At 39.7% G+C, this 27,647-nt stretch overlaps 1 protein-coding gene and 1 non-coding gene across 51 annotated transcripts in view; one reads left to right on the forward strand and one right to left on the reverse strand.

Moving 5' to 3' along the window:
• Positions 1-27,647, forward strand: part of MAP4K4 (mitogen-activated protein kinase kinase kinase kinase 4) — a 198,051-nt gene that overhangs the window by 16,409 nt on the left and 153,995 nt on the right. The gene's annotated exons all lie outside the window — the stretch shown is intronic.
• On the reverse strand, positions 4,862-4,969 carry LOC132672957 (U6 spliceosomal RNA). Its single transcript, XR_009607803.2, has one exon. It is a non-coding gene; the product is annotated as a U6 spliceosomal RNA (small nuclear RNA).

Below are 27,647 nucleotides of genomic sequence, written 5' to 3' on the forward strand. Positions count from 1 at the left end.
GAATAGTGGGGAGTAGGAGGGGAACAGTCTTGGATTTTAAACATACCATTAGAAAACAGGTTTATTGAGATACAATTCAAATACTGTATTACCCATTTAAAGTGTACAATTCAGTAGCTTTTAGTAAATTCACAGAGTTGTGTAATCATAGCCACATTTTAGAACACCTTCATTACTTTCAAAAGAAACCCCATTACCCCAATCCTTCTAAGACTATCTTTCTGGTTCCCCCTACCTCAGCCCTAGGCTACCTTTATTACTTTAGAACACCTTTATTACTTTAAAAAGAAACCCCATTACCCCAGTCCTTCTATGACTACTTTTCTGGTTCCCCCCACCTCAGCCATAGGCTACCACTAATATACTTTCTGTCTCTATAGGTTTAGTTATTCTGGATATATTATGTAAATGGAATCAAACAGTATGTGTTTTGTGACTGGCTTAGCATGTTTTCAAGGTTTATTCATGTTGTATGCATTGGTACTAAATTATACCACATTTTGTTAATCAGTTGATGGGCATGTGGGTTGTTGTTACTTTTGGGCTTTTAGGAATATTGCTGCTCTGAACATTTGTGTATAACTTTTTGTACTGTGTTTTTCTCTTGGGTATGTATCTGGGAATATATCTGGGAATGGAATTGCTTGGTCCTATGAACTCTATGTCTAACCTGTTAGAGGACCTGCTAGACTGTTTTCCAAAGCAACTGTAATATTTTACATTTTCATCAGCAGTATATGAAGGGTTCAGTTTCTTCACTTCCTTTCCAATACTTGTAATTATCCGTCTTTTTTTTATTGTAGCCATCCTAGTGTTATATAATTTTGCTGGTTTTAATTTGCATTTCTCTGATGACTAATTGTAGTGAGGATCTTTTCATTTGCTTGCTTGCCATTTGAATTTCTTCTTTGGAGAAATGGTTATTCAGATCCTTTGCACATTTTAAAATTGTTATTATTTTAATTTTTGAATTGTAACTTTTTTTTTTTTAATGTATGCTAGATACAACAAGTCCTTTGCCAGATATATGACTTGCAAAATTTTTCTCCCATTCTTTGGGTTGACTTTTCCCTTTCTCGATAGTGTACTTTGAAGTACAATAGCTACTCATTTTGATTAAGTCCAATTCGTCTATTATTTTGTTGCTTGTGCTTTTGGTGTCATATCTAAGAAACCACTGCCTAAGCTAAGGTTATGAAGATTTAGTTCTATGTTTTCTTTTAAGCTTTATAGTTTTAGCTCTCATATTTTAGTTCTTTCATCCATTTTGAATTGATTATTTTCAAGTGTATTTATTTATCTTGAGAGAGGGAGGGAGAGGGAGAGAGAGGGAGGGAGAGGGAGAGAGAGAGAGAGAGGGACAGAGAGAGAGAGAGACAGAGAGAGAGAGAGAGAGAGAGAGAGAGAGAGAGAGGGAGAGAGAATATCCCAAGCAGGCTGTGCACTGAGCCAAGTCTGGCAAGTGTTGATCTTGATCTCACAGCTGTGAGATCATGACCTGAGCTGAAATTGAGAGTCAGACAATTAACCGACTGAGCCACCGAAGTATCCCCTGGATTGATTTTTGTACATTATGAAAAGGAGAGGTCCCAGTTCATTCGTCTGCATGTGTTATCCCAGCACCGTTTGTTGAAAGGACTGTTCTTTTCCTGTTCATTTGTTTTGGTACACTTGTTGAAAACCCTTGACCTTGAATTGGAGGTTTTCTGAACTCTGTTTTTCTCTTTTTTAAATTTCTGAACTCTTCATTCTATGCTGTTGATCACTTTTTTTTATCCTATACTAGTACCACACTTGTATTGATTACTGTAATGTTGTAGTAATTTTTAAATTTTTAAAAAGTTTTTATTTATTTTGAGAGAAAGAGAGTGCACAGGCATGAGCTGGGGAGGGCAGAGAGGGAGACAGAATCCTAAGCAGAGTCCATGCTGTCAGGCTCTCTCCAAAACACATATTTGTGAGAGACCATCTAGAGATTCTCCTGAATCCTCTTACTCCTGCAAATGCATTAAAGAATAATCTGATAATGATGATTTTAGAATCTTAGCGACCCTATAAATTAAATACTGTACAGCATAAAAGAGAAAAGAGTACAAAATCCAGGGAACCAAGCCAAGATACCTAGATGTGATATAGATCTACCTAGATTATTTTGGCATTTCTTGTAAAAATTTCACTGTAAAAAGTTTACTGCAGAGTATGTACAAATTACATACCTAGGTGGCATACCTATCATTATCAGGAAAGTAGAGGGAAATCTGTTTCTTAAGGAAGGTCAAAGACTTTGGCCCTGAACCACTAAAAAATAGTTTGCCTTGAACTTTAAGGGTTGATTAATCAGAAATTTCTGTGAAATTAAAATCTTTATTCTTAAAATATTTCATCCAGGAGGAAAAATGTGCTTTGCTAACCTGCTATTCCATTTTGACACTGATAAATGAAAAAGTTCCTAATCTCCCGTCACCCAGACCCCACCAAAAGTAGCAAATGCCCAAGGAGCTTTTCGTTTCATTTGTAGTCCTGAAACTCAGTTGACCTTGTGATAAGAGCAAGTTGTTTAATATCTTTAAGAACCTCCTTCATATAATACATGTTAAGTCTCAAATCCAAGCCAGAGTGTTGCTTCACTAGACAATGGTGACTTTAAGGCACTTTGGAAATCTGGTGGTACTACATAAGTGCTAAATTATCAAGTCTTGTCAGGTGTAATTTAACAATTATTATACTCTCAAAACACAGTTTTCCTTTAACTTTTCCAACTGCTTGTATATAAATATCGGCAAAAGAGGAACTACCCAGAACACAGATTTCATCCAGGCAACCTGTTCAGAGTAAATTACAGGGAAGGAAGATTTTTGCTAAAATACACTTCCTCTGCTTGTGAAGAAACCTTTGTTGGGAAATAATCTTTAACTCTGAGAAAATTATGCCATCTCAATGCAATATATTAATGCTTAAACATCTTTCATTTCAAAAGAGGTTCTTGAAAGAAGGCAGCAAAAAATCCCCTCTCCCCTAAAAAGTAGAAGAACTATGTTCTACGACTATCTTATATGACTAATCAGAAGAGCTTGGTCTTTGCTTTCCCCAGCAAAATGGGAAAACTATCCTTCTGTAAGTTCAAACTGGTATCAACCAGCCCTGAATAAAAATAGGAGATAAAATTCCTTTTTAAATCATTTGCAGAATTCATTTGAACATTCTGGTAATTACTTCCATGGGTGCTCATTGAATGTGAGGGTTGGGGGGAATCTTGAGGTTATCTAGACCAAACTTTGGTAAAAGAATGGACCTAAGATTAGTGTTAAACAGGTAATAGAGGTCACAGAGCTCATCAGTCACAGAAATGGTAAAACCTGTTTCTTTTTCGTTAAAAATAAATTCAAAATATTGCTTGTCACATAACATTTCTCCTACAAATTCCTCAATAATTTTTCATTTGCTACTTTTGGTGGGGTCTGGGTGATGGGAGATTATGATAAAAATATGAGACCCGAAGAACTATAAGAACAAACGTATGTGAACTCCACATCTGTATTTGCTTGAGCTCCATGGCAAAATACCATGGCAAGACTGGGTGGTCTAGATGATAGAAATTTATTTCCTCACTGTATAGTGGCTAGAAGTCCATGATCAAGGTGTCTGCAAGTTTGATTCCTCCTGAGGCCTCTCTCCTTGGTTTGCAGATGGCTACCATCTTGCTGTGTCCTTACATGGTCTTTCCTCTGTGGGGCGTGCATCCCTGGTGTTTGTGTCCAAATTTCCTCCTCTTATTAAGGCCACCAGTCAAATCTAACGGTCTCATTTTAACCTCATCACCTCTTGAAAAGTCTGGTCTCTAAATACAGTCACATTCTGAGGTATGGGGAGGTTAAGGCTTCAACATATAAATTTTGAGGGGGGATGGGGAATGACACAGTTCATTTCATAACAATACCATAATGGTTTTTTTTCACAGTACACACACACAAAACAAATAACTGTGCTATCAGGTAGTAATCTATATTAACTAATAAGATTTTCATTTTTAAAAACTAAAACTACATATGGTCTTCTGTTCAGATACACATATAGCATATTTATTAAATACAGAAATACTAATAGACTTGTAGATGATGGAGATAGAAATTGGCAAAAAAACACAGTCTGTGTTTTCATGGAGTGTAACAAGATAAAATGTATCAATCAGGTGGTGATAAATGGCTTTTTCAGTTGACTTTGCTGGGTAACCACCCCCAAAACTTAATGGCATAAAACAACCATCATTTTATTTGCTTATGATTCTATGGGTCAGCAATTTGGACTGGGGCCAAGCTCTGCATGGTATTCTTTTGCTGGTCTCTCCAAAGGCCCCTCAGGCAGCTGCAGTCACCTGTCAGCTCACCAGGAGCTGCATACTGGAAGATAGGGGCTGGCAAACCTTTTCAGCACCCTGTTGTTTTCTTTGATTACTGTTTTCTCTGTCATATCATGGTTCTTTCTATTCCTTGCATTCTTCATTAAGGAATATTAAAAAGGTTTTGGATATTATGGAAGATTCCATTTTGGGGCTTTAGATGGAGATACAATGCTGACTTTTTAGAGTTTATTTATTTATTTATTAAATACTTTATTTTTAATTAATCTCTACACCCAGCCTGGGGCTCAGACTTTTACAACCCTGAGATCAAGAGTTGTGTGAACACCCCTGAAATATCTTTATTTTACAAAAAAGTCTAATTACTCTTTTTTTTTTTTTTTTTTTTTACTGGTGAATTTATTTATTTATTTATTTATTTTTAATTTATTTATTTATTTATTTTTTATTTTTTAATATATGAAATTTACTGTCAAATTGGTTTCCATACAACACCCAGTGCTCAAAAATATGGAACGCTTCACGAATTTGCGTGTCATCCTTGTGCAGGGGCCATGCTAATCTTCTCTGTATCGTTCCAATTTTTAGTATATGTGCTGCCGAAGCGAGCACTAATTACTCTTAACTGCAGTGTTACCACATGTCCTATTTTACGTGTAGGAGTTAGGATTTTCCATCCATTTACTTGGCTGGGATGACAATAGCAAAATGATAAATAAGTCATAAGTTTGCTTTGGTTTTAGGTGCTCAACTGCCTCCACTCCTGTATGGCAGTGCTAGGCCTGCTTTTCTTAGCTCAAGAGGAAATAAGAATAGGGCTTGGGCCAAAGGAAGTCATGCATACCCAGCTTGCAGTTTGTGAGCTTTCTCATTGGTGGTTAGGAGAGTAAGTGAAGTTTATTTCCTTCCCCAAAATGTTGATTATGAAGAGGAAATGAGATCTGTCTACAGGTAAACTAACCAGATTGTATCTGCTGTTTATGTGTCAGAAGATGGAATTTGAAAATGAGTTCCAATTCTTAGGAAGGATGAAAGAAACAGTAGGATTGAGGTTGAAGTGTCTGAGGTTAAGGCTCTTGTATGTTAATTCTTAATTTCTTTATTTGGGAAAAGAACAAACTCTTGGCATGAATTATCAGTTATTTCTAAAATTCGTAGTCTTCTCTCATTAGAGGACAAGTTGGCATAGGCTCCATTATGAGGTCATTTTTAGTTTCAGTTGGTTGGGCATATGGGGTATGGTTGTCTAAGGTATGCTATAGGCCATGCATAGGCTTTTTGTTTAAGAGTTGAGGGTATTTCCACAATGATTTTGATGGGTTTAGAAAAGAATCAGAATGTGCTAAGCTCAGTGAGGACTCAGTTAGCCTTTGATAATGTTATTGTATAAATTAATGGAAATGGAGAGGTGAAGACAGAATAGAAAAAATGCTGACATTGGAGGCTGGACTGATTTGTGGGAGGTTTGGAACCACCATACTATAATTGAATAAGAGGGGACACCTTGACAGTGTGTTAAAATAATAAGTTATTCGAGTACTGACTCAGATCTTATATATACATTTCCTCATTTTTATCTTTATTTTATGTATGCATAGATAGGTTAAGTAATTTGCCTATAGGCACATAACTAAGCAGTGGAGAAACCAGATTTTAAGGCTTTTCAAGTCTTGACTTTTAAGTTTAGCACTTAACCATTTGCCAAACTGTTGCCCAGGGTATTGACAGGTTGAGTTGATGGGCAAGATGTTTCTAGGCAGAGAGAAGGTAGGAGAGTTGGGGGCCCTGGATGACAATGGGAAGAGGGAGGGAGGGGGAATTAGGGTCGGGTTGAGCAGCAAAGGAGGGCAGAAGTTTCTAGCCATGAAGTTTTCCTTTTCCCCCCTCATTTTCTGTGCCTAGTTTGGTGCTTCTCAAACTTTAATGTTCACTTGAGTCAGCTGGGTTGCTTGTTAAAATCCAAGCTTCTCACCGATTCGCAGGGTCTGAGATGGTGCTTGAGATTATACATTTCTAATATGCCCCCAGGTGGTGCTAAACCAATTTCACACTTTGAACACTAAGGACCTAGGCAGGAAAAAAACAAAACAAAACAAAAAACCGGAAGTGTTGGTAGTTAGCAGCTGATTTAGACATTTCATTGGAACACAGCTGTAAGAGTGGCTTATCTGGGCGAGGATTATGTCTTATCTGTGTGTTGTATCTGTCTTGTTTATCTGTAGGTTCAAAATCAGCAATTTTGTGAATGGGCCATAGCTTTCAGTTGGGATTGTAGGCTGAGATTCACAGGATGTTTGTGTCTGGGAAGGCTGTTAGCAATTATGTAGCTGGATCTCTTAGGTTGTATAGATGGAACAGCGGTGGATTTTTGGCCTGGTCAGGACTAGGTCACAGAGGTCTGTCTCCTGTGCTCTGACCCTCAAGTGCTTTCTTTCTGGGTGGAAGGCAGTGCAGTGAAGTGATTTAGTGACATGGCAAAAGTCAAAATATGATTCTCATATTCCATTTTAGTTTGTAGTGCATTTCCTAGCATAAAAGTTAAGGGTCTCAGAGAGTGAATGAATAAAGGCATGAGCTGAGGTTTCCAGGTGAAGCCGTCACAGAGTGGGTCAGAGGCTGAGGATGGTATCTGAACTGTGGCAGTATATTTCTAGTGAAAATAGATGACGCCACCATGCTGTTGTGGAGCAGGTTGCAGACCCAAACAGAGGCAGGCCTTTCAGACAACAGCTGTGTTTTGAGTCAAGAGAGGAAAAATGGGCAGGTGTGAATGTAATCAAATGGATAACTCGGGGAAGACTTTTAGGCATGCTGTTTAGTTCGTGGTTATATGCTCTCTTGTGTCTGGGAAAACAGGCGGTAGAAAGTATCATTGTTGGAATAGGAAATTCAAAAGCCCGATTGTGAAAAAAGGAAGTTCTAAAAGGGGGACTGGTGGATGGAAGAGAGGAAGAACTTGAAGATTTAAAGTACTACTGAGAAGCAAGAAAAAAATGTCTGGGCAGAGATGTGTATGTCACAGTTGTACCTAAGTGTATATCTTGTGGGGGGGATAGTGGATAAAGTCAGTGGTTTTTATGTTGAAGTCTTGGAATTAGATTGTGTTCTGAAAAGAACTTCAGAGAGCCTCTAATTCAGCCTCAAGGTCCCAGAGAAGTGGAGGGAACAAATGGCTTAAGATATTTATCAGCTGTCTAGTAAACTGCCAAATGGACTTTGCATTTTTCCCTGAAATGGCTTGTTGATACTCTTTCTCTCATCTTACTCATTTTTTAAAAATACACTTTACTACATACATACTTTTACTAATACAGGGCCTGTTATGTGCAGGCACTGTAATAAACATTTTTCTTTTTATCATTTTCCTTTGGATTTTGACTTTGTGCTTTCTGAAAATTCAGATATTCAAGCTGATTTAGTAATCTTTTGTTTCTCTTTTTTTGATACAGGAATACCTACCTCGTTTGTCTTTCTGAGGCTTGAATTTGGAAAGCAAAGTTTTTGCTGAAACTGATTTTGCCAGAATTGGTATTATTATATTTTGTGGTTTCTTGTGTCAGTTGCATCAGATTGGCCTTTAGAGAACATTTTTAATACTTGATTTTTCTGTGTGTCACATTAATAAAAAACACATTTTATAATTTGTCCTTTAAAAGAACTGTGCTGTAGCAGAATTGCCTTTAGCGCTATTTTCAGGAGCTTTATTACCATGAATTCAGATCTCAGTCATTTAAAAAGTACAGAAGTAACATTCCCATTTTACAAATATATGCCTGTAAAATTTAATGTTCACCGTAGGACATTTCAGTAGGCTCTGAGGTTAAAAAAAGAATAAAACTTAGAAATTGGCAATATTTCATGGGAGACATTGATACAAAGGTAGTCCCCGAAAATAGCCTGGAGAATCTGAAATGCACTTCTTCATGACTTTGGAGAGGTGCATTGTTTTCCTCTAGACCAGTGTAAAAAGACTATTTTATGAGAGCAGGTGGCCCAGACTTTGTGAACTAAGGGGCTGATGGGCAGGAGAAAGAAGGGCCTCAAGAGGCAGTCTGTATGCGAAATGTATTTGAGTAGCCTATTAAGGTTAGGGGTGTTGTGTTGCGTTTTGTCTTGTTTTGTTTTGTTTTGTTTTGTGGTAACTCATATAGAATATAAGAGTTGTCCTAAAGCTGTGTCATGCTTTCCTTCCGCTCCATAGCAAATGCCTGGCAGGCGGAGCCCCTCTCTCATCTTCTTGTTTTTGCCTGACCAGTAAAAGTCAGAAAGACAGTAGGCTCGCTTTCAGCTGATGACAACTTCTCTAGCTACTTTTATTTCCTAACTCCCGCTGCACCAGCTAAACAGAGGTCTTTCTGAGTATCTTCTTGTGTCCTCAAAGCTCCTTGACTACAGTTTACAACAGGGAAACAGTAATAGTGGGAAATCTTAAGCTATGGGCAAGAGGTTCTCAACCCTCATGTATCTTGGAATCACTGGGGAGTTTTTAAGCCTCACCTAAACCAGTGAGTCCTAGGCTTGCCTGCACATCACAGTCACTTAGGGAGCTGGGGAAAAAAAAAAAGATGACTGTTCTGAAACCCTAGAGACTCCGAACTGACACCCAGATGACACCTGGGTGGGATTTTTAAAAGCTCCCTAGGTTGTTCTAAGGTGCATTCACACTTGTCTGGAATTTGTAAGTTTCTGCCCTGTGGCTCTTTTGGGGGTTGAATTTGGAAGTCCTCTGAGTATGTTAACTGATGTAAGGATAGATTTAAAAAAAATGCTCATCACCGTTTTGGCTTCAAGTCTACAAGATAACATGAAAAGAGACATTGTCTCATCATGTCCTCTGCCAAAATCAGCATCTCAACACTGTTGCATGTGAAAGGAAAAATCTGGTGGGTGGCATTTGTGGCTGATGATTTGGGGAGGGGCCAGGCCACCTGTGGCATTCACCTATGGCATTCAGCATTCTGTAGGGCTTAACTGGGTAGTTTATATCATGGATTTCATCTCTAAGTCTTTGCTTGTCCTTACGAGGTATTTCTTTGTGGCCCCCTCATTTCTGTTGGTGGAAGTCTGGATCAAAGCTAAGTGTCTTGATGAGTCCACTGAATGTTCCATGACCTGTGTAGGGGAATCCTTGACCTGTTGTTTTTAGTTTCACAGCCTTCTCAGGTTTGGGTGATGCTGGAAGGAAGTTGGACTCTGGCTGGGGATAACGCATTCAGCCATGCCATCTCTAATACTGTGACACTGAGGATAAACCAGATTGATTTATATGCAAGGAGTTGCAAATTTAAGACTTTTGAAACTGGCTTTCTGATGTTTGATGATTCAGAATTATAAAGGGTCTTTGGGGCTTGTACTTTTTTGTGTGGTGATTCAAGAACTTCAGAGGAGTTGTGAAAACTGCTTTTGAATTAGTGTGGTATTTACTACCCCTAGGTTATGTGGTCTGCTTCAGTAGGTAGGTATGGGTGCCATGCCACAGAGAACCAGTAATTTGCTAATTTATGATCCTTTCCTCTTTAGTATTTTAGTTTTGATTTTGTTGTTGACTATCATCAGTTTTAGCTAAATATCAGCTAATAAGAGCTAGTCATCTTGGAGTTAATTGTGGGCTTTTAATGGTTGTGAGTAAAAAGCCTTCTTTTCAGTTTTCCGCTTTGCATTGGCCTGGCTAGTACTGTCACACTGCCATTATGAAGGCTTCCAGTTTTACTTAGAACATAAATAACTTTATTTTGGAGTGAAAGGGCCTCAGTGGACAAGATTATTGAACACATTCCTTGAACTACATAAGAAAGTTCAAATTTTGTGATTTGTTTCACCTGATCGTCTTACAAATGCGATAGAAGAGGATTTCAGTCCTACTCCTTTGGAACTTTCTCATGATTTGTTTGAATAGTTTGCAGGTGATCTATAAGAACATAGAACATTTAGCATTTTCTCATGTAGCTACCATTTTCCAAATGGTATTTGGAAATTATTTCCAAATCCAAAGAAAAGGATTGATTTCTTGTAAGCTCAGTAGAGTATATTTTAAAGGCCTTAAGCTAGTTTACAAAAAATATTTCAACAAATACTATTATCTCAAAACACCCAGAAGTATAAAGAACCTTGTATAGTCAGTGAGGTGGTTGTTGTTTGATTGTAATTGCAGAACTCCTTAGAGTTTTATCTGAAGTGAAAATTATTTTTGTCAGATGTAGCTTACCAAATAAATGGCTTGTGTTTTAAACTTTCTGTGTGTCTTTGCAAGTACAGATTAATATAAAATGAAAGAGAAATAAGCACTTAATGGTTTAGTTGGCAGTTAGCTCTTGTGTTAAAAATTGTAAAACAGAAAGTGCTCAGCACATTTAGGACTCCATGTAGGGAACCTGTGGAACAAAAGACCTAGAACATCATAAAGTCCAGCTTGCTCTCATGAAGTAATGAGGAAATACCCAGAGTTGGTAACCTTAAGACTACAGCCCAAATAATCTCCTGATTTCCCAGTCAAGAGCATTGTTGGGATTTTGATTCAGACCTACAGACTGTCATAGCATATTTCTCTGCAGCGTGTTAGCAAGGTCATGACCAGTGCTTTTCCTCCCCTCGGGCACTTGTTAGACACTGATTGCTAGGCCCCACCTCACAGTTTTAGGTCCAGTAGGTATAGATAGAATGGGGCTGAGAATCTGCATTTCTAGCAAGTTAGTGGGCAGTGTGGAAGCTGCCGGTGTGGGGACTACATTTCAAGGTAATGTTTGTATATTTTAATTGCCTGGGGAGCTTTCCTCCCAACATTTTATTATGAAAAATTTTAAACCTACAGAAAAGTTAGAAGTTAACTATAAAATCAAAAATTATTTATATCCATCTCTTAGATTTTATAATTAATATTTTATTATATTTACTTCCTCACATAGTTAATAGTCCGTTCTTATTTTTTAAAGACTTTACTTTCTTAGAATAGTTTGGGGTTTGCCACAAAATTAAAAGAAGGTGCAGAGATTTCCCATATACTTCCTGTTCCCCACACATGCATAGCCTCTCCTATTTTTAATATCCCCCACCAAAGTGGTATATTTGTTAGAATTGATCAAACTACACTGACACATCATTATCACCCAGAGTCATAGTTCATATCAGTTCATCTATGGGTTTGGACACATATCTGTCATTATAGTATCATAGAGTATTTTCACTGCCTTAAAAATCCTCTTTTAAAAATGAAATGATGTATGGAAGCTAAGGGGAAAGGAAAGGATTTTGAACCTGAACCTGATGCGCCTTGTTCCTGTTTTTTGAGATTCTTTTTAAATGAAATAAGTTTTGGTTGCTGTTGGTGGATTTTACCATTCTTCCCTTCCTCCAGAAATGATTAGGAAAATTATTAAGAGTCCCATAATCTTCTGTGGACTTACCAATATAGTGAATCCTCTCCTTAATTTTGAATTATTCGTCAGAATTGTAAGGGAAGCTGGTTCTGCGAGTTTCTGTGTAACAGATATAGTAAAACCAGCATTGAAAGGGTAGGTGTAGATTTTAATATAATTTATTATTAATTTAAAAAACAGTGGGAGATGAAATGGGCTCAGAAAGTCAACAGGGGTGGCTGGTGTATAATCTACTGTGGCCCTGGGGCTGAAGTGACCCACACTCCTTCCTTCATAAACTCTCCAGAACTTACTTACTTTGTGTTGACTTTGTTCCTTTGAGAACTGATAACTCCTCGGGAGTATAATCAAGATGGGCTTGTGTGGAGTGGGGCTGAAAGGAAAATGGCTGGTGCCCATTCGGAATGAGTGGTTTTACCATCTTGAGATGAGTAATGTTTAAAAGTTTAGCTACTCAGAAAATGAGATGTTACAAAATCCAGGGGAATTTTTTTCTCCCCTTCCTACCCTGTGGGAATATATTTCCCCTCTTCCCTAGCTATTTTGACAAAATGGAAGGCAGTCTCTCCTTCTCAGGTGGCTTCACTTAGCTGTTACTCCTTCCCCTCCCAACCACATTGAAGTGCTGGTGGGCTTGGAAAGACAAAAGTGTAGTCTCTTGGAGCCTTTATCCTTTGTGTATTTAGGATCTTGCAGCTGTCAGTCCTCCTGGCCTGGGACCCTGTGTCAACTGACCTCTCAGCCAGTATGACAGCATCCCAGATAGGTTTTTCAGGTGACTTCCAGGACTGTGGATTGGAACTGATGGGATACTTGTGTTGTGAAATATTGCGCCCAGTAAGCCTCAGTGATCTAAAGTCAGCCTGTCACTCGCACACTTTCTAAATGCCCCTTACCCTGGCCTGGAGTCTCTGTGTCTGCCCAACACAAAAGCAACTGAGCCCAGAGCTGGAGGTCGTCCCTGATCTTCTGTGATTGAGGAAGGAAGTGACCATTGCTGGTGATGGTCAGAGATGGTCAGGAGAGGCCTGACTCTTCAGGGGAAGGATGAAGGGATTTTGGAAACCACTTAGTATAAGGCCTGTACAAGACCTTTGTGGTCATCTGGTCCATTAACCTCATGGGGCCCAGAGAGGTTAAACTTCTTTCATGAGGTCACCCAGCAAGTTGGTGTCAGGGTAGGTCCTAGAATTAGAACTTGGATCTCTTTGAAAGCTGGCATTGGTGAAATGAACACTGGGCATTAGGCAGTGCTATTGATGTAGGAGCAGCAATAGATAGATACTCTGATGTTGAGGAAGAGGAGAGGAGTCAGGAAGGTGTAGGTGGTTGGCTTCTCAGCCTCCTGTGGCTCTCAGTTTGTCAGGCCAAAGGGCAAAATGTACAGAGTGTTTGGGGCAGTGGGAAGAATAGGAATTTGGAGCCAGACAGACTGAGATTTAAATATCTTTTCCACCACTATTAGCTTGGAAACCTCAGATAAATTATGTTCTCTTTTAATTTTTCTGACCTGAAAAATAGAGATAGTATACTTTCCCTCCCCCCAATCAAGCTTCACCTTGAAGGTGACATTCTCTGTGTGCAGGTGGCCTTGTACAGTGCCAGTCCAGGATGGGTGATCAGCACATAGTTGTCTTCTAAGGGCTCACCAGCTCCTGGGCAACCACTTTCCTAGACAGATGACAGGCTCTGCTATAGAAAGAGCAAAGATTTGGAATGGTATTTCTAAGCCAGTTCCATTTCTATCACAATCTAGTTGTGTGACCTTGAAAAAGTCACTTAACCTCCAGGAGCTTTTGTTCCCTGAATTGCAACCTGGGGATAGTAGTACTAAGCTCAGAGGGATGGAGAACTGAGGGTGGATCTCGCAGTGTGTAGCATGTGGGGGCATTTCATAAATTTAACAGCTTGCTCCTGCGAGTGTCTGGTAAGAATTTCTTTGTCTTTTTTCTTCTGTTATTAGTGAGACTGTTGATAGAACAGAGCTCCTATGAGTGAGTTGATTCATTTCTTTAGTTATAGAGAAGATTGAAATTTTGAAATCTGTGCAGAATCAAATAGATGGAAAATATAAAGAAAACAATCCCCTGATAACATATTATATCCATCCTCTAGCCCCTTATTTTTTCTTTTACGTTGTAGCAGCTGGTTGTTACATGCACAGAGTTTACTACAGTATTAAAAAAAAACCCCAGTGGGGTACCTGGGTGGCTTAGTTGGTTGAGTGTCTGACGTGATATCAGCTCAGATCATGATACCAGGGTCACGGGCTCGAACCCTGCATCAGACTCTGCTCTGAACGTGGAGCCTGCTTAGGATTCTTTCATGAGGTAGTTTACTTAAAAGATTGTAATTGCCCTTATTACATAGCATGCCAGAATTTTTATATGTATGTATTTTTTCCCATTTCCATTGTTTGTGTCTATAATCATACACCCATTTGCCAAATGAACAGCGTTTGGTTGTTACCTATTCACTCACGCACACATTGGCAAGCTCAAGGCTCTGTGTGTTGCTCTGAGAACTGGCCTTCCTTCCCTATGCTCCTGTGGCCTCACATGCAGAGGGTTGGCTGCTTTGACTGTAGTCAACCCTTCTTCCCTGTGTGCTTTCTGGTCCTGTTTTGTAGGGAGAGAGGTTCCGCGTCTGTGTGCTGGTCATGTTATCCAGGGAACAAATAGCATGACCGTCACTCTGGTCTGGCTAGAACTGAAATCTGGGGTGGTTGTGGAGTGAAAGAAGCCTCCTGAGAAAATTTCCTCAGCATCGGTGGACCTGGAGGAAAGGGGAAGGGAGTCAGAAGGGGAAAGGCCCAGTTTTGACTTGTATCTGTGGGCAGGGTGCTGTTCAGAGACAAAGAGAATGCATCAGACTAAGATTATACCTCCTCCCTTCTCACTCGCCAGAACTTAAAATTGCTCTGTGCAGCACTAAAGCCTTTTGTTTTTCCCTTTGTATACAGTAAAGGTTTAACATGCAGGTGTACAGTGTAGTGACTGAGTTTGAGTTGCTGTGTAAGTGAGATCTCTGTTAAGATGGCAAGGAGGTGTTAGGCTGGAAAGCAGGAAAGTTCTAGGGTGGAAAGGGAAGAGTGAAGGGGATGGGGGGGCAGTCTTGCAGTGACAAGTGGGGTTCTCCACAGCAGGCTTCCAGACTAACATTTTTGCTAGGGTTAGCCCTGTTTCTCTTCATCTCTGTACTAGACAGGTGGAAGTTGTCAGAGGGCAAAGGTCTTCATTTCTTGGACAGTGTCTGAGCGGAAGGCTGTTTGAACAGCTTGGCCAGGACACCAGCTAGGCACCATCTGTTTTATTTTTGTAGTGGGGTTTCCTGCAGAGATCAAATGAAAAATCAGTAAGTTTTGGAGTAAATGCTTCCCATGATACCCTTAAGTCACTCTTCTCTGTCATTTGTTAGGGGTGGGGTAGGACCAAGGCAAAAAGGCAGGCAAGGGCCAACTGGCCCATAGGAGGCCCTTTGCAGCTAGCCAAGGAATTCAGGCTTCATCCTAAACTTGCAGGATGAAGGAGGTGAAGCAGTAGAAGGAGTCAGGTTTGAACGTGGAAAGAGCAGGAGTAGAGGAGGTGGCATGGGGCAAAGTGTGGCTGAAGCAAGGAGAACTGTTTGGATGCTGTTGGAATGGGAGCTGGAAATGGAGGTAGAAAGAAGGGTATAATTTTTTTTTTTTAACTTTTTTTTTTTTTATTTATTTTTGAGACAGAGACAGAGCATGAATGGGGGAGGGTCAGAGAGAGAGGGAGACAGAATCGGAAGCAGGCTCCAGGCTCTGAGCCATCAGCCCAGAGCCCGACGCGGGGCTTGAACTCACAGACTGCAAGATCGTGACCTGAGCTGAAGTCAGACCCTTAACTGACTGAGCCACCCAGGCGCCCCGAAGGGTATAAATTTGAGAGTGGGATGAATATGATGGTTACAGGTTAAATTGTGATTGTGACACTGAAGTCTCAGAACTTGGAATGGTTGCTCACAGATGTTCTTATGGATGAGTGGTGCTTTTTCTGTAGGGGAGAAACTGACTTCTCCGACCTTCTATTTTCTAATGCTTTCCCCCGTTAACACTTTGTAGAAGTCCACTATTTATAGGTGTTTCATTCCACCAAAAGCAAGTGAGTATTAGATGTTTTCAAAGTTTAAAAATTCTAGAGGTGCTGCTGCAGCTGAGGTCCAAATTCCTTCCCATTTGTTTTCACACAGTCCCTGGCAATAGCCTTCTTCTTAAACCCAACTGGCCTATCTATATCTGATCTGTTCCCTACAGCTCAGCTGTAAGGATCTGTTCAGAACAAAAGCCTTATTATGTTACCCTTCTTCAGGGATTGCCCATTATGCATAGGATAAAGGCCAAACTCTTTGATATGACTATGTCCAGGCTAGTCCAGCCTCTTACTTGGTCCAGGCCCCATCCAGGCACCATGGTCCCATTTCGTGCTGCCAACCGCACTGGCCTCTGTCAGCCCCTGCCTCTTACCCGGGTCCTGCTTGCCAGGCACCTGAGACTTCTGCATGTCCCTCCCTGATGTCATCCTCATCTGGGTCCTGGTCACAAATATAGGCACTTTTAGCACTGTCTTTTGCTGACATAGCCTGTGGCACAGTTGTGTTTTTACATTTGTTTGTGTACTCTTTGATTAGTGCCAGAGAGGGATCGCCACTGTGTATCTGTACCCCATTGCGTATCAGAGTTGCCTGGCACATAACTGGTCCTTACTTGTTTTGAGTTCATCTCTAGTGCATTGTAATCACTCGTTCTGTTGCAGATTCTCCATCATTTAGGATAGTTGTATCAGTGTGTTTTTTCTGATTGACCAACACAAGATAAACTCCATTGTAGTGTGTCCCCTAGTAGTACCTGTTCTGACTTTGCAACACTCATTTTTTACTGTAGTGAATTGTTGCTCTCTCCTGCTAGGATGTAAGCTTTATAATTGCTGTTTGTGACACTTAGGGTACTTGGTACCTTGGTACCTTTAGTTAATAAAAGTTTATTGACTTAAAGTACATTTCAGAAAGATATCTATTAAAATAAAAGTAATGAAAGCTTTGGCATCAAAAGATTAATCAGTCCTTCCATCTTTCTCCCTCTTTTCCTCTTTCCTCCCCCGCTCCTCATTTCCTTTCTTTCTCTCTTTTGACAAATCATTTTTACTATCTCAGTATTACTGTGTGCTGCACTATCATGAGCTGTCCACACACAGGAAAAAGGGGCTTTTGGGTAATTTGGAGTTTTGATTATGAGAAGTTAGTCATTATGACAAATCTGTGAAACATGGATGATAGAGCTGCTAATAAAATTTAATCTTGCGCAATTATTTGTCACCTGGAAAAGCTGCCGTTCTGATATTTGTGCTTTTTCTCTTGCTTGGGGTGTGTGGGTTTCTTTTGGCCAGACATTTTGAATGATGTATGTTTTCTGAGAGATGCAAAAGTGGGGCCAGGGGTGTTGGTTTACTCTAGCGGTAATGAGCTGCCACCCTTACTTGGGGAATGAGGGCTGTATCCTCATTTTAATTTTTGGATTAAATTAAGTTGGTTACATGGTTCAAAAGAATTCATAAATTTATAAATTGGTCCAAATTACTTAGGTTAATTAGGAATTATCTGATGTGAGGTGTTTTGTTTCTTTTTTCCCTATTGCTAATTGTTGTCTCTGATGGATCTGAGATTGGGAAATATTTAGTAGTAATATCTGGAAGCGAGGCAGGCCTGGAGTAGTCTGGAGGTGGGTCTGCCTAGTGTTTTATTAAACATGCTGATGAGTGCACACATTAAAGATAATGGGTGTTCCTTTTCTTTTCTCTGCCACTCCTTTTGAATTGCTCAAAGCCAGGAGCCTATGTCTGGAACAGGTGACTCAGATGAAAGAAAGTTTGAAAAGGAAAAAAGCTGTCATTTCTGGTTACTCACTATCATTCAAGCCCAAATTATGCTTTTCTTTCTACTCTCTCCTCCCTTCTTGCTCCTTCATTTAGATTCCTGTCTCCTGACTTTTTAAATAAAGAGTTTGACAGGAGTAAATGGAAGTGGAAAGGAAGGTTGTGAGTTAATATTTGTTGGTCCCTTTCTCTGTGGCAGGCTGTGGAAACATGATGAAATTCAGAGAGGTTACCTAACTTGTCGACATACTGAAGCTCACAGGTGGTAGCAAGGGCTGGGCCTGGACCAGGGTTTGACTCAGAGCTCACTTCTGGACCATGGTGCCTCCACTGCCTTGTCACCACCACAGAACATGTGCTTCAGAGTCAACAGTAACAACTGCCTGCCCTACCCTGCCCTGGCCAAACAAAACAAACAAACAGAATTAAAAATGGAGACATCTCCTTTTTACTTATCTGAAGTCACTGAAATACATTCCTAAACATTGGGATACTTCAAACACCAAGGAGTATCTACATAAACCTTGGATCATTCTTAATCCATTGAACAAAAGAAATTAGAAAAACAGCTTCTGACCAGAAACTGTCTTGGACTTTTCATGAACACAGGGGCCAGCCTGAGGGATTACAGCATTTTAGGCTTTATACTGAGAAAATACTGAGAAATGCCTATAGTCAGTACTGGAAATAACTTTTATGTAGTTGTTTTTTTTTTTTTTTTTAAGGCAGTAGGATGTCTTCTTTTTATATTGGGCAATTAAAGTCAGTTTCGGTTGAACAAAATTGATAGTAGTTGCCTCTGGGAGGTGATTTAGTACTTTGAGATTTGTAAAGTGAAAGAAATAAGATAATGATCTGCAGAAGTTTTTTTCGGTTCAGTGATTTTTTTTTTTTTTTTTCTCCTGTTTCTCAAATCTGTCTTATTCCCCACCATTCTCCTGTACTTTCAGAGTATTTTAGGGACTCTGGTGCTTTCTGCAGCATCTAATGACCTCCCTTAATTTCTTGGCCCCTGTGGCTCTGCGTTGCTTTCTGGGTTCTTCTCTTCTTGCACCAGTGTATTTTAAAGGAAGTACCAGTGGCTGCCTGGGTTGCCACCAAATAGGAGGTGACCTGGGGAAAGTGACTGAACTTTTCCCACTAAGAACCCATTTTTTCACCTGTAAACTATGGTGAATCACAATAGTGCCTATTTCATGAGGTTGTGTTAAGGATTGTCAAAGATGAAGCCAGACACTAAAGTAGTAAAGACATATTTTGATCTGTAAAAACTGTTGCAATAGGGAAAAGAGTCCAGCATGAACTGAACTCAACCTCAATCTATACAGAGATGCCTGGACATTTTAAAGGGAGAATGAAGGAATAGTGAGGGAGGTGAGTGGGCCCTCTCAGGGAGGGAGTCAGGGAAGTAGAGGGTTGGTCCCTTTGAAACCCATCTGGGTTTGCTAGCTAGCCCTTAGTGAAGTTAGACTCCTACCCTCCCATGGAGACTGGGGGACAGGGGCCCTATCTTCAGTCATTGGCTGGAACAGTCCCTTCTTTTGGCAGCATGAGTTTCTCTGGCAGGCAGGACCTTTAAGGGGAGGCAGGCTCATCATCCTAAGGATGTGCCCTTGAACTGTTAGAAACTATGTTTGAGCTTGTTCAAGTCTTTATAGGCTGAGGTTAATGCCTAGTTGAGAAGAGAGTTCATAGGAACCTGGCTACAATTTATTCAAGGAGAGAATCTCTGTCAGGATTAAATGAGATTGTGTTCATAAATGACACATGTAAGTGTGCTTGCTGGCCATCATATTCCTTGGTACCTCTGGTAGGACATTTGCCTTATGTTTTTAATCATGACTGTGTCCTGTTACCCAGTAGTTCCCGGAAGGCAGAATTTGTGGCTTAGAGATGGTACAGGGCCTGGCATACAGGGTAGGCGGTGAAGCCACTCTGATAGTCCCATGACAGTTGACTGCAGTCCCTGCAGGTGACTGCTCAAATAAAACAGGCAATCAACATGGTGTTTTCCTTCCTTGCACATAGTTGATGTTCAATAAATAGACACATTAAATCATTAAATCACTATTTTAAAAATACCAGTGAGGGGTATAGATTTTTGTGTGGCACCAAATCCTGCTGTACATGAGCTCAGTGGGCCAGCCCCTAGGACTCTTTCCTTGTGGTTCTGGTGGGAAGGTGTTACTTTTGCCTTCAGTTTGTACCATGGATGACCCAAAAGGAAAACATTTATGAAGACATGTTACATAGGATGTGAAAGACATTGATCTTTTACATTGTTAGGAGTCTTCCAAGTGTTTTTTCCCCTGAAATATCATTTAGTTCTAAAGATTTTGTTTTTGTTTGTTGTATTTTGCTATTTACTTTTGTAATAATTTAGTACAACTTAAGAAATAGAAAGCAGAGGATGCTTTCTGTAATAGGTGGTGTACTGTGCTTTGGGTTGTTCTTAGTGGTTGTAATTTAAGTTCCCTGGAGGTTGTTGCCAGTTGCTTTTTCAGTCTGAGCACTCTATGCCTTATTGAATTAAAGTTTTTATATAGATTTACTTTTCATAAACTCTGTTGACTAAGTAAAGGTTTCAACAAATACATAAATAAACCTGACTCTGAAAACTTTCTGTCACAACATGGCAGATAACAGAATTTTTAAGGAATCTCTAAACTCCAGAAATGAATTCAGAATTCACTCAGATAGATTATGGTTGTTAATCAGTTCCTTGTTAGGCCAGCTTTATTTGAGAAGTCACCTGTGGAAGAAGTATTGCGGGAACCAGCCTTGGGATTGTCAGAATGGCTTCTACCTCTTAACCTGTAAATGAAGAGGGCCCTGGAAATCTTCTCTCAGGAGGCTCGTTATGTCTGAGACTCTGGCCGTTCCTATGTTCTATGTGGATTATGGGCCCCAGGCAGAATATCCTAGAAAGATGGAAAATATTATTGAACCTTCAATAGAACATCTGCCCCTGCCTTTGACTTCAGAAGTGATTTTTATTTTCCCCTAACCATCATAATCTAAATAGGTCTACTTTATTGTCTTGTGCTTCTAATTTATTATATGAATTGGAGTTCTACACAGCATAGGTCATTTACTGTCTCTAGCAGAATCAAGATTTGAAACAGTGCTTTTTGACCTTGATGTCTGTAGTAGCTGTTCTTTTCAAGCTTGCTGTGAAGACAGAAAGGAATGTTGACATTCAAAAGGGAAAATAAATATTTGAAGATAGGTTTTAGTCTTCTCAGTTTGCCCTGTCAGCATAAGCAAGCCCCTTCCCTTACTTGCTTTAAAAGAACCTTATTTTTAGAGTAAGGGAAGGAAACACGTCAGTTCAGAAAACCTTGCTGAGTTTTGTGGAAGTGGAAAATTCTCTCTGTGGTCCTTCTCATCTTTTCTATTGCTAATAATAATAGTAATGATTATAGTCAGCATTTGGAGTGTTTATGAGTTGGACACTGTACTTCTGAGTTTTCTACCCTGAAAATACCCCCTTAGCTGTTATTCCCATAGCTACAGGTGATGAGACCTGGGCTTATAGGGGTTATTTCTCTTACCTAAGACTATGAAGGGTTTTTTAAAAAAGGGAATTAAATCCAACTTTATGATGCTTGAGGACTCTTAAGGATTCCTGAAGACTGTTTTATTATAAACTCTAGTTCTGAGTATCCATCTTCTACAGTGCAGTGTGGAGGGCAGTAGATCCTTTTCTCCCTTGAGCATTTTGCAGACTCCATGTTAATGTGGATTCCTTGCCCTTTTGCTGAGTTAGATCAAAGGAGTTTTACTCTTTTTCTCTCCTTCTTCCCCTCTTTTAATTACTCAGTTTTAATTTCTAATGTGGTAAATATTGATGTAATCCTCCTAAACAAAAGCTCTTTGGGGTTTTTAATCTTTGTGAATATAAAAAGATCCTGAGACTAAAACAGAACTACTGGCCTGGTGCTTAAAAGTGTAAGTTTTGGGGTCAGCTGTCCCCATTCTAACATTTATTAGCTATGGGCCACTGTGAAAATTATCTTTCTGAATCTAAATGTCTTTAGATGAAAAATGGGGCCAATAATAGTAACTAACAGGGTTGTGAGGATTAAGTAAACTAATGCATACCAAGTGTTTGTCTTACAGGGTTAGGTACTCAGTAAGTGTTGTTACTGCTGTGCTGGTGGTGGTGGGGATACAAAGATGAGTGTCAGTCTGCCAGTCTTTAAGGAACTTACAGTTGTTTTTGAGGGAGGCAGACAGGTAAACAGATGAATAAATGTGTTCATAGGTGGTGTAGTGAGTCTAAGTCTCACTACACTTAGTCTAAGTCTTCACTCTAAGTGAAGAGCATGCTCTTTGTATTGCTCTTTGACTTGGAGGAGATTGTTACCAAAGGCATAGGGGTGTTGCCATCTGGGCAGTAGGAAAAGTGTAAAGGACCCTTCAGAGTCCTGCACTCCTGAGTTGGGCCCATCCTAACTCTGGAGGAAGAGTGCTGCCCAGCAGCAAATCTGAGCGCTAGCTTCCAGGCTTCTGGGATTTTGCTTGGAGGCTTCCCAAGCATGTACCAACTGGTTCTGACCTTGGTTAGTTTGGGCAGACTGAGGAGGCCACAGCCCAAGGCAGTGGAGCTGTGGACCCAAAGCTGATAGGTAACCTAGGGCCTGCCTGTTCTCTTCAGTGACCTCTTTGGACTGGTGCTGTTTTTCTGAAGCCTTTAATATAAGTTGTTTCTTTCCTAGTTTTTTGCTTCTATGCCAGCCTCCTGCCTTCCATCTGTCTTTATGGACCGCTCCCCCACCCCCACGCTTTTACCCCATCCCTTCCCTCTTCCCGCTCTCCCCCATTGTCTCTGTCTTTTCCCTCCCTTTAGGGTGTTTATGATAAATAAATGTGTGCCAAAGAGGGTGACTCCCCTTTTATTTGATGCTAACTTTGGCCTGAATAAAATGAGAAGTAGAACTATTCAGTACTCCTTTCTCAGCCCTACCTTCTTTTTATGGAAAAAGTCCCGCCCCTGGTGTTTTTCAACAGCCAGCACTGAGAGTGCTCAGAGGCCTTGCTCACTGGCATTCTTCTGCAGTGGTTTCATTGTAAAGTTTTTGATAGACATTCAGCGCTAGCCAAGTAAAAGGGAACACTTCTAAGTACATAGGACACACAGATACATCACTTGTATTTTATGAAATGGGTCAAAGAAGACTTAGGAATTTTTATTATCTCTGAATGGGATAACTAGCTAGTGAGAACTAGCTTCCCCCTTTACCCCCATAGTATATAAGTTATAATTTAGAAACCTGAAAGAACAAACCCACTTTCTTCCAGATTTTAAATCTAAAGTAAAATGAGAGGCTTTCATGCAGCCCAGCATCCCCTTCCCCCTTTAAAAGAGGTTTTACTTAAATAGATTCTGAAAAATAGAAATCTGTTTACATCCAGTTCTAACTTGGCCTCAGGTTTTGTGCTTGAAGGAGCTGGTGACACTAAAGCAAGGTAAACTCACTGTTTTCTGAAATTAGAAGAGCCTGAGGGATGTGTGAGAATGATCTCTATTAACCTGATGTTAACATATCTTGCGGACAGTTGTAAAGAGGAGACTGCCTTCATTTTTAGGACTGTAAGGTCAGATGCTTCTAAAATGTATATACTGATCTGAGAGGCTTTTTAGGATTTTCATTTGGTCAGCAATATTCCTAACATGAATAAAGTAACAAAACAAAGAGTTCTTCATAGGAGAACTGTGGACCTTGTCTCTCAGTAAATGACTTGTAACAAGGAATAGCGTTGATTGGGTCATTTTTGGATCAAGTGTTATTAAGGCCCCAACTCTTCAACAGTGCTGCTTTTCAACAAATGTGTTGTCTGTTCCCTGAGCATGTGACAGGACAGCCCATTGAGCTCTTCATGGGGACTTACATTTTCCTGGCAAGATGCTATTACCCTTTATTTCTACTCTATCCACCCCATCCCAACATGTTAACTCCTTTTACCAGGGATGAAAATACCCCACATTTTAAACTCAGAAACAAGTAATACTTTTAAAGAAGAAAACCGTGATGAGGGAAAGGGATGACCTGTTTTTCTTAAGGTGTTTCTAGCACTTTATTTGTTGCCACTCTGCTAAGAGCTATGAGGAAGGAATCTCGTTGTTAAAGCCTGTGTAAAATTGGTCAGTGGAATTTGTCATAGCATATTAAAACAAAAGAACATAGAAATCTTGAGGTGACTTCTGAAATTGGACAGAGCAAATTTAGTGACTTTGATCTTTTTATCACTTACTGAAATTTAGTTTTCTTTTTTTCTACTTACTAAACTGTAGACGTTGGGTTTGCAGAGCTTACCTTGTGATGAGCACTTAAGGGTTCAAATGTCAGAACTTTGTGTGAGGAGGTAAGGGGGACTGAGCTGGTGTGTGGCCTTCCCGTGGCCAGGGGGATGCAGGAGCAGCCATGCTAGTGCCCCTTATGACTGAGTCTTGACTTGCTGGGCTTCACCTCCCTTCCCGGAGGCCTGCCTCATTATAGATGCAGAGGTGCAGACAGCATTTTCTGTCATCTGCTCTTTGCTGATCCCTTCCTAAGGACAAAATTGGGTGGCTGCTGCAGTTATATGGTTCTGAACTTCTGAGACCTGTTTTTTGAGATAGGCAGGAAATGAGTTATTCTGAGTTGTCAGTTTTGCAGAGCAACTCTTAGAGCACCAGAAGTTTATTTAGTAACTATGGTGGAAAGAGTTCGAGGTACTTCTACCTCTGATGAGGTAGAAAATTTTAACTTCACTTTATTGACCATACAGTATTCTTTTTAGTATTCTTTTTCACCATATGAGTGGCGATTTAAGTAGTGTGCAACCAAGTTGAACGTAGATGAAATACAGCATATGCAGCCTATAAAGATATGTGGCTCTAGGTTAGATATCACATGATTTCTTCTATAACAGCATTTCATATTATAAAATAGGTTGATCAGAGAGGTACTAAAAGATGGAAAATGAAAATAATGTCCCACTCCTCTCCCCCACTTCTCTCCTGAACAGTGCTACTTAAGTAGAGTGTTGGTTCTGTGGTAGTTTCTCTCACACAATGCTGAGCATGGTATCATTTGCCCTAGGGTAAAAAACAAAAGTCATAGAACATCTTCTGGCTATGAATCCTGAATGTCTCCTATATTACATAGCTACTTTTGCGCCATGAATTCTGAGCTTTTTCTCGTTGTATATGTAATTCTGATGTTTCTCCCACTCATTTCCTCTCCTCACAGGGAGCTTTTTAGAGCTTTGGGTCTTAAGTGCATTCCAGTTATGAATGTTGAATGTGTGCACACACTTAGCCATCCATGGCCATTAAGTGTCCTGCTGAACACCCATGTGTGAAAGTGTGGTTAAAAGTACCTTTCGGGTTGTGAGCTACTAAATTGATTTCTGTAGCTATTCCTTGGGAAACAGAGCCTTAGAGTATAAATAAACCTTTGACTTGCTTTTGTTTTGTTGCTTACTTTTTCCTTTCTAGGTAGATGTATTCCTCAGACTATTGTATTGGCCCTCACATGGTTTCTCTGCTGTTATTGCTACTTTTTGAGATCATGTATTCATGTGTCCTTTGATTTTTTTTTTTAAATACATGTGTATGCCGGTATTTTTATCGTTGGTATGATAAATGAATAGTTTTCATTTTTTTAGAGTAATTGCGAGAAACTTAGTATTTTCTAAGTTTAAGAAGTGGCTTTATTTGTGGCTTAATTTGGTAATATATCTCAGTAATGTATATTGTATTCAGGAGAGTTGACTGCTTCTCATGACTGAACCACAGGCAAGGACCTGGTTTCTACATCCTGTCTTGGAATTTTAATTTTGTGGGATTACTTTTCTCATTGCAAGATGAGAACTTGCTATAAAAATGCTGTTTTGTGGATCTTGCGCATTTTGCCTTTAAGTATAAATATCTATTTAAAGAGATTTAAACTCATATTAAAAATAAATTACATTTCACTTTTGAGAACAGTATAGACCTTTGGAAAAATTTCTTTTAGGCCAAATGTAGACTTGTTTCCCTAAAGTGCTCCCATCCCCACTTTTCTTAGGTAGTTTTGATTTTTAGATCTATCCTATCTTTTGTTTTTGTTTTTTATTTCTCTGGATTTTTTTTAATAGAAACATGAAATTTCTAGCATTTGTTGCTAAAACATAGGTAATATTGAGGAACCCAGGTATTCCTCAAATGGTTATTTGTAACTACCTTGGATAAACAAAATGTTATGTCTTATGTCTCCATCTTTTTTCCCTCAAACACATTTTGATGTTGACATCCAAAGATAGAGTTAACTGTGAGAGTTTAGGATGGAGACCAGGAGAGAAATTTTAAGGTTTGTCCTGGGGCTGCTTTTGTGTACTATGCCCTTGGTCAAGACTTGTGTTGTTTCTGCTGGGTTTGGGGAGGGTAGAGTGATGAATCTGGTCCCCATCGTGCAGGGGTAGGCAATTCAAGGGTGGGATGATTAGAGACTTCTTTAAAGAACAGATATGCCCACCTTCTAATTAGAGAAGACCTGCACCATGGGTGACCACAAATTAAAACAGCTCAGTAGGGACAGAAGATTAGATGCTAAGTTACAACAGCCTTATGTATCTCTTCTTTCTTCTAAACTTTTTCTTTTTCTGCCTGAGCCTTCCATAAGGGATTAGGAAAGTTGTCTGAGGAAGTGAACAAATCAACCAACAAACAAAAAAAGTCCCGGGGTTTCATTTCAATACTAGTTGTGCCTGATTTGGTACAAGAAGTAGGCTTGGTTAATCTTTGCAGCAGGCTTTGAAAATGATTGGAAACAGTAAGAAGCTGAATCTTTCACTTGAGGCATTTCATCTTGTGATTCTAGTGGAAAATGCTCTGGAGACACTTGAGAAACTGAAGTCATGATTAATAGCACTAACAAAGCTAAGGGTAGAGTTATTTCCTTCGGAGAAGCAGAAGGGCTTTTAATGTCTTCTTAAGCACAATGATATGTCGAGTATATTGTAGTGTGTTTTCTAGATTGTGTAGTTCAAAGAAGCAACTGCAGCCTGAATCTTTGGTGTAAAACAGAGCATCTTAGTATTTTATGGGATTTCCAGAGAAAGTTGGTGGGTACAGGCTGTCAATAATACACCTTGCTTTTTGGCTTTTGAAGAAGAGTCTAGAGTTCACTAAATGAAGCTGTTCAAAGCAGGGAAGCACTGGAATAGATTTCCATTTGCACATTAAAAAAACTTATGTGTGTGGGGATATGTCTGTGTGTGTATAGGGAAATAACAAATGCTTCTGGTATTTGCTATCTATTTAGTTTTAAAATGTTTTTTTTTTTTTTTTTTTTTTAATTTTGAGAGAGAGAGAACACGTGGAGGAGGGACAGAGAGAGGGGGAGACAGGATCTGAAGCAGGCTCTGTGCTAACAGCAGAGAGCCCGATGTGGCATTTGAGCTCATGAACCATAACATCATGGGCTGAACTGAAGTTGGACGCTTAACCAACTGAGCCACCCAGGAGCCCCTGGTATTTGCTTTTTAAAAGCAAACACGCATAATAGCAAAAAATAGTCCCTATTGTTTTGCTTTGGGATTGAAACTAGAATTATTTACTATCAGATGATAAATTTATTGAAGAGCTTTCATGTATCCACTTAATTTCTATTTACTATTTCTTGTCTCTGAACTTAGAATGCACAAGCCTGCTTTTTGAAATAAGGAATGAAGAGACATGTTCAGGGTCAGCAGGATGATCTAACAAATGGGGAGAATCCAGATATTGTTATCTTCTGCTGTAAGCTCTTTATCTACCCTTTTATCTTTTCATTTGACTTCCTCCAGGCCCACTGCTTGGGAGGAGCTCTTTTGCCTTGCATTGATACCTGCTGCTGGGAGGGAGGTATCCTTTCTGGTTTGTTTTGTGTGCCACTTCCACTTCCCTGTTGGTGTGTTGGAGAGTGTGACAGGGCTTTGGTTTTTGATGTTGTTGTCTTTAATATTTACTTATCTATTTTTGAGAGAACACATGTGTGTGGGTGGGACAGAGAG

Source organism: Panthera onca, chromosome A3, assembly GCF_046562875.1.
Source record: "Panthera onca isolate mPanOnc1 chromosome A3, mPanOnc1 haplotype 2, whole genome shotgun sequence".
In the NCBI taxonomy this organism is placed as follows: Eukaryota; Metazoa; Chordata; class Mammalia; order Carnivora; family Felidae; genus Panthera; species Panthera onca.